The sequence below is a fragment of the Camelus bactrianus genome, chromosome X (assembly GCF_048773025.1).
Source record: "Camelus bactrianus isolate YW-2024 breed Bactrian camel chromosome X, ASM4877302v1, whole genome shotgun sequence".
Taxonomy (NCBI): Eukaryota; Metazoa; Chordata; class Mammalia; order Artiodactyla; family Camelidae; genus Camelus; species Camelus bactrianus.
The window spans coordinates 11,222,177-11,229,012 of NC_133575.1; positions in this window are offsets into that span (position 1 = coordinate 11,222,177).

Here is a 6,836-nt window from a genome sequence, read left to right on the forward strand (position 1 = left end):
TTTTCTGGGAGTTTCTTATGGGAAAATGTGTCTATATGTAACAAAAATGCACCTTTGGAAAGAACTTCTATTTTCTTTCCTCCAACTGCAAGGATTGCACTAAACGTCCTGCTTGCCCTCCTCCACACATTGTATTTTAACTTCTAAATAAATAATTCAGGGTTGCTATTGGAAAAAGGGATTACTGGGCTGCAGAGGGGCATGGAGGACACCCGCTCTCGTTCTTTTAATTATTAGTTATTAAAAGTTTTACTTTGCAAAAGTTTCGCCTGTTCGCCTTTATAAAACATTTGGGGTTTTGTCCGTGTCTTTTCAGATAAACACAGTTTCCCCGCACCCCTGGGTGCTGGTTCAGGCTGATGGCCACTCTTACTCTTCCGGCTCCTCTCTTCCAGATGGAAAGGGATTTTTCTTCCCCGTTCAGGAAGGCTCAGAGTTAGCCTCAAGCATAGTCTGGCTGAGAAATGATTGCAGATATTTTTTTTAATGCCAAAAATGCAGCTTTACTGTTTCAGATTTAGGGAGCCTCAGTTGACCCACGTGGTAGCCACTGTTAAGTTTGAGGAGTGTCCTTCATATTTTAAAATGCATTTCCGTGCATACATATGGGTACACATTTATTTTGTACCTTTTCCATGTAATTGCATTGTATTATCATATCGTTCTATGCTTTTTATACTGATTTTGTCTTGGAGCTTTTCCCATTTCATCCTTTATTCACACCTGCATAGCATTCCACATGGTGCCAAAAGGATTTCATTATTCCTCTGAAGGTGGATGCAGAAGGTTACCATTTTCCTTTACTACTGTTGCGGAAAAATGTCTTACAGCTCGGTGTTACAGCTCAGTTGTGACAGCAACCTTGATCAGGGCGACAAACCAAGCAGCACTCAGAGAGTTGGGAGAACTCAGGTTTATTACACCAGCTGGTCCAGAAGAGTTAACACTCCAAGCACTGGACCCCGTCTGCAGGTTTACACAGGCCTTTATAGCCTGCTAGTTTTACACTTTGCAACATCATATGCAAATAAAGTATAACAGAAGTTGACCAACTAGGAACAAGCTTTGTAGAAATAGACCAATCAGGAGTGAGAGAAATAACCAATCAGGAGTGAGCTCCATGCAAATGAAGTACTACAAATGAAGTACTACAAAAACTACATAAGTTAGGGAAGTGGACCAATCAGAAGTGAGAGTCATAACCAATCGAGAGTGAAGGAAATAACCAATCAGAAGTGAGCTCAGGGAACCAATAGAATTTTAGGGGTAAGTAAGCCGTTTCAGAGGCAAAAAGTGAGATAGAGCCTCTGGGCCAGGGAACCCGACGGTGCTGGCAGGAAAGTAGAGGCCCTGCTTGGGGGTCCTGCCAGTCTTTTTATGGGGCTTCCCACCTCACTACTACAAAATACCACAGTCTGTATTTTTCTGTATTTGGCTTTGTGCACATATTGAAACTGAGTCCCCCTAAAACTGAGTTCCTCTGCCAAGCTTATGATTAAACTCTCCACCCAAAATCTGATTCCCTTTCTTGTCCTGAACCTGTTCCACTCAAGTTTGAGGAGAAGCAAAGGAAAGGGGGGACTGAAACCGTATACCAGCCCCTGTGTCCCTGTCCTTTGAAGTAAAGGCTTTTGCTTTGGTCTCCCAGTCCTCCCCTGAGTCTCAAAAAGCTGGCTCAAGAGTTAATAATTAGGAAATGTGAAGATGTTAATCATTAGAAAGAATAGCTGTTGGGCCAGGAAACTGGTAACAATTTAGACTATAAATCCTAGTAGAGTCACCAAACTCCCAGTTCCCTGAAAGATATAAAGCCCTGACCCATACTCCTCAGTTGCTTTTACAGGAAGTAGACTCCACCAGATAAAAATTGTTGACTGCAAGCATGTAGACCCTAGACTGGTTGAAACCAGAAGGTTGATGATGCTTGAAACTTCACCTTGATGTCCACCAGTTTGAGAATTGTGCACCAGCTGATCACACAGCCCACAGCCCCATCCCTCACAGTGCCTTTAGAAACCCCTCCCTGAAAACCATCGGGGAGTTCAGGTCTTTTGAGCATGAGCTGCTTGTTCTCTCTCTTTGGCGCCCTGCAATAAACACTGGACTTTCCTTCACCACGACCCGGTGTCAGTAGATTGCTGTTTACAGGCAAGCAGACCCAAGTTTGGTAACAATATGCAAATACTTTTGGAGGTGAGATTCCTGAGCGCAGACATGCTGGGTCAAAGTTGTACTCATACACATGTGATCATTTCTATGGTGCTAAAGACACACAAGTCAAACAAGAATCCCAAATGAGATTGGTGGATGGTCTCAATGTTGATTTCCTGACATTGATAATTGTCCTGTGATATTGTACTCCAGTTTTGCACAAAGTGATCATTGGGGGAAACTGGGCAAAGCTAGCTGAGATCTCGCTGTATTACTTCTTGCGATTGCATGTGAATCTACAATTCTTAATTAAGCTGTACACTTAAAAATTGAGAGAAACACAGCCAAATCACCCTCCAGCTTTATATGGAGAATTAATTGAGAAGGCCATCGGCATATACATTGTTCACTACTGCACCAGGAAAGATCTGAAGAAGAATGAACTTGTATTTGGCAGAGGGAGAAACTGACTCCCAAAGTAGACCGGCTGACAAGGAGTTCAACAGAGGGGCAGGAGAGTTGGATACCAACACCATTCTTTCTGAGCAAAATCTTCATGGTACAGCTTCTTCATTTACTTTTAATTAAATTCCAAGAAGATAAGGTTTTTCCATATTCAAATTGAACTCGACTGTCATAATGACAATAAAGAAGATTTCCAAGTTGTTGCCTTAGTTCCACGGAGGGAATTAATCATGGGTTAATCTCATTATATTTACAGTGTTGATCAACACTTGTGAACATTGGAGGAGGGGAACTGATTTTTTTAAACTGTTTAACAGTTTTAGGCAGGAATTAGACAACCATTACAAGAAAATTTCATGCATTTTTCAGGATCTGACACAGTAAGGCCACAATCATTCCTTATGAAGTGTAGTTGCACCACTGGCCAGTGCCTCTGCCCTGCTCCTCACCTAGATGTCGGCAGCTGCCATCACTCGGACTATGAGACTTTCTTCTTGAGGCCTTGGGGAACCTTGAAAGTCTCCTCTAATCAGTCAAAGTTGGCCCAGAAGCAGAAACCTCTTGTCATTCCAGCCAGCAATTTTTCTAGCACAAAACCTTTAAAACCTAAAAGGTACCTATCTCCTCTGATAATTCAGAATGATCTGCTTTTCCTGCAAAAATCCTGGTTTTGTTGCTCTTGTAAAGCTGGCATGCACACCGAGCTAGTGATGTCACTACTTTAGAAAGCAGTCACTCAGTCCTCCTGGGACTACCAGTACATGATAAGATTCAAACAATTGTGGGTTTTGTTTTTTTTTAATCTGGCAGAATACAGTATTCCTGAGGAAACAATCAGGCAAATCAAAATGGAGAGATAGTCTACATAACAACGGGGCTCAATTCTTCAAAGTTGCCAGGGGTGTGAAAGACAAAAGTGCGGGGGGTGGGGGGCTGTCTAGATTAAAGGAGAATGAAGAGACTTGATAATTCAATGAGATCATCCTTGACTGGATCTTGATGGGGGGAGGGACAAGACATAAATCACGGAAATTTAAATATGGGCATCTATTGGATACTCATAGTGCATCAAAGTCAAAATGCCTGCATGTGATCACTGCATTGCCCGTAGTGATGGAGAAGAACCTGTGTTCCTAAGAGATGCACGCACAAGTCCTTAGTGCGGAGCCTCGTGGGAGCGTGACGCAGGGGGAGAAAGGCGTGGCCCTATGTACACATTTCGCACCAACTGGAAAAAGTTAATACAGGCTTTACAATCAAAATGCTTTAGTATATTTAAAGCCCATGTTACCCAGTCTGTTCAGAAGCCATCATCATTCCTCAAAAACCCAACAGCCACATGTCCCAGCACCTCGGGCTGATTGGCAACACTGTTCTCATTGTGCAATTATGCAGGGCCATAAAACAAACGACAGCCTGTCTTTATTACAGTTTTTGATATTTTGGTCATCATGGGCTTTTTCCCTTAACATTTGAATTTTTCAATATTTTTTTGTCTTGATGACAGAGTTTTTCGGTGCTCCCGTAAATTTTTTGCCTTGCTAGCCTCTGAATCCTCGTCCTGGAGAAGAGTCATGATGTCCCCAGTTCACTCACAAATGGTTCATTTAAAAAATATGGGTATAGGTAGTAATTATACATGGGCTTACACATATGCATATATTATACAGCTGTGTATACACACATGCATACACACATGTATGTGTACACATACTTACACACACATATGAAAAGATATAAGCAAATATGGCAAAATCCTATCAATTGATGAACCGGGGTGATAGATGTACAAATATTCATTGTATCATTCTTGCAATTTTTCTGTAAGCTGAAAACTTTTCAAGATATAATGATGGCAGAGGAATGAATTAATAAGTGAAAATTAAAACCTGGTATACATTTTGTACACGTTAAACTCATGTTAAAATACAAAGCTGCTATCCTGGGTGTGACTCGTGTATTTGTCCTGGTAGACTCTGCCAAAGGAACGCGATGAGGTATTTCACATGCAAATATCCATGCAGAGCAGCCTCCAGCGATGATTTGTGATGGGAGAAAATGTGAGGTCCTCCAGTGCAGAGAGCGCCCCTCCCTGACAAGCTGTGATTATTCAACGATTCCTCCCTCATCAAGACAGCTTCAGGCAAAGTCTATGAAGCGTCAACTGTTCTCTTTGTGTTAAGTGCATACAATCATCTCAGCAATGAGCATTGAAAAAATAATTATCTGTAAACCTCGGGTTTATTTGACATGGCAATATTAGAAATATCAGGGAGAATTACTCTGGGAGAAACAGTTCCTTAATAAAATATGAATAAGAACTTAGAGACATTGAATGCCGTACCCAACTTTTAAAATATTTTATGGAATTTTCAAAGAGTTGAGGTTTACACCACCTTCAAGCGACACAGGTGAGCTTACTTTTTTTTTTAAACAATAGGTCAAGGCAGATGATAGATACAGTCAGATAAATGATGGATGGATAGAAAGATGATAGACATATGATATATAGATAAATATATTAGCTATCTCGATATATAGACAGATGGTATATAAATAATATATGGTATTTGGTTATGAAAATATTTTTCTTTAAAATGATTCATTATGTATATATTTTTAATTATTTTAAACTACATTAAATGGCTTTCTGAATCAGTAAATACCACTTCTCAACATCTTCTAAGAAATACTTAAAACATTTAAAAAGATTTATAAAAAATGAAGTTCACGCTATTGTTATTTATAACAGCAGGAAATTAGAAATCATCTATGTATCAACAATATGGAAATAGCTAAGAAATACGGTACAACTGTTAGAGCAGACAGATAGCTGGATATGAGCAGAGAAAGGGGGACACAGACCAAATGGCAGGAATTGGGCAGAAAAGAGGGGCACAGGCCAAATGCAGGAAACCACACATCATGTGAGCACCAGGGGTCCCTGGGCAGAGAAAGAAAAGCGGGAACCTTTGGGCTGATAAGTGGTCACACCTTTTGGGGCGATGAGTGGCCTGGAGACTGACAAAGAAAGGTGAGAAAAAACAGGAATTTCCAGTGTCCGAATGTAACCTTTTGCTCATTATGCCCTCATTTCAATAAAATTAGCCTTGCAGATCAGAAGTACCCATCATAGACCGACACCATGACACTTCTGATCCAGACTAAATAAGGACACAATTCCCTCCTCCCTTTGGGAAGGTGGAGTTGGGATGATAATCAGGGAATACAACCCCAAACCCTTCCCTCCCCAATGAATATTCCGCCCATTCATTTTTACACCCTATGTAACTAACTTGCCAAAGAAACTCAGGGCAGCCACTCACCTGAGTCTGCCCGCTCTCCCCCTGACAGTGTACTATCCATCCTTTATAAATCCTCACTTTACTTTTTTAAACTACTACGTCTTGTCTCTGAATTCTTTCTGGGACAGGACGGGAACCTGGAACACTGGGTACATTCGCTGGCAACATAACCATTTTAAAGGATAGTTTCAAAGGGGTTGAAACTTAGAGAATCATTACAACATAATTTGTGGGAAAAGCAGAATCAAAAAATACTTTTGTAATAAGATTGCTACATTAAATCAGGAAAAGAAACAACAACAAAAATCCACCATGATGTACTGAAAACACACTGAAAAAAAGTCACTAAAACCTTAAGAGTGAAAATGAACTAATACATATTAGATACATACATGGATAGTTCTTTTAAAATTCAGTCACTCCGCCAGGGACCTTGTCTAATCACCTCATCCAAAACAGTGGCTCTGACCATCACTCTTTACCCCAATCTGCTTTATTTTTCTTCTTATCACTTCCTGGGATGATGACATGTATGTGTTGCTTATTCTCTGTTACCTCCACTGACACATAAGATTTTCGAGGGCAAGGACCTCATCTATTTTTCACAGTGTCAAACAGCGTCTGGCACATAATAAACGCTGAGTAAAAATGTGTTGAATGAATGAATTGACATTACCCTAGAGCACTTCAAGTATGACTGAAATTGTAAGAAATCACACCACTTTGGGAATAAAACATCCCACATCCTGTGAAAAAGTTAAATAATCTGTATTAGTGTAAAGAACTCCCCCAAAGCAAGCAATGTAATCTCATATAAACTAGATGACTCATCTGATGGTCTCATTCTAGCTTGATGGGATAGAGGGCTCAAAGGGAAATGAAAGACTATCTCGTGTCCGATCACAAATCATAAAA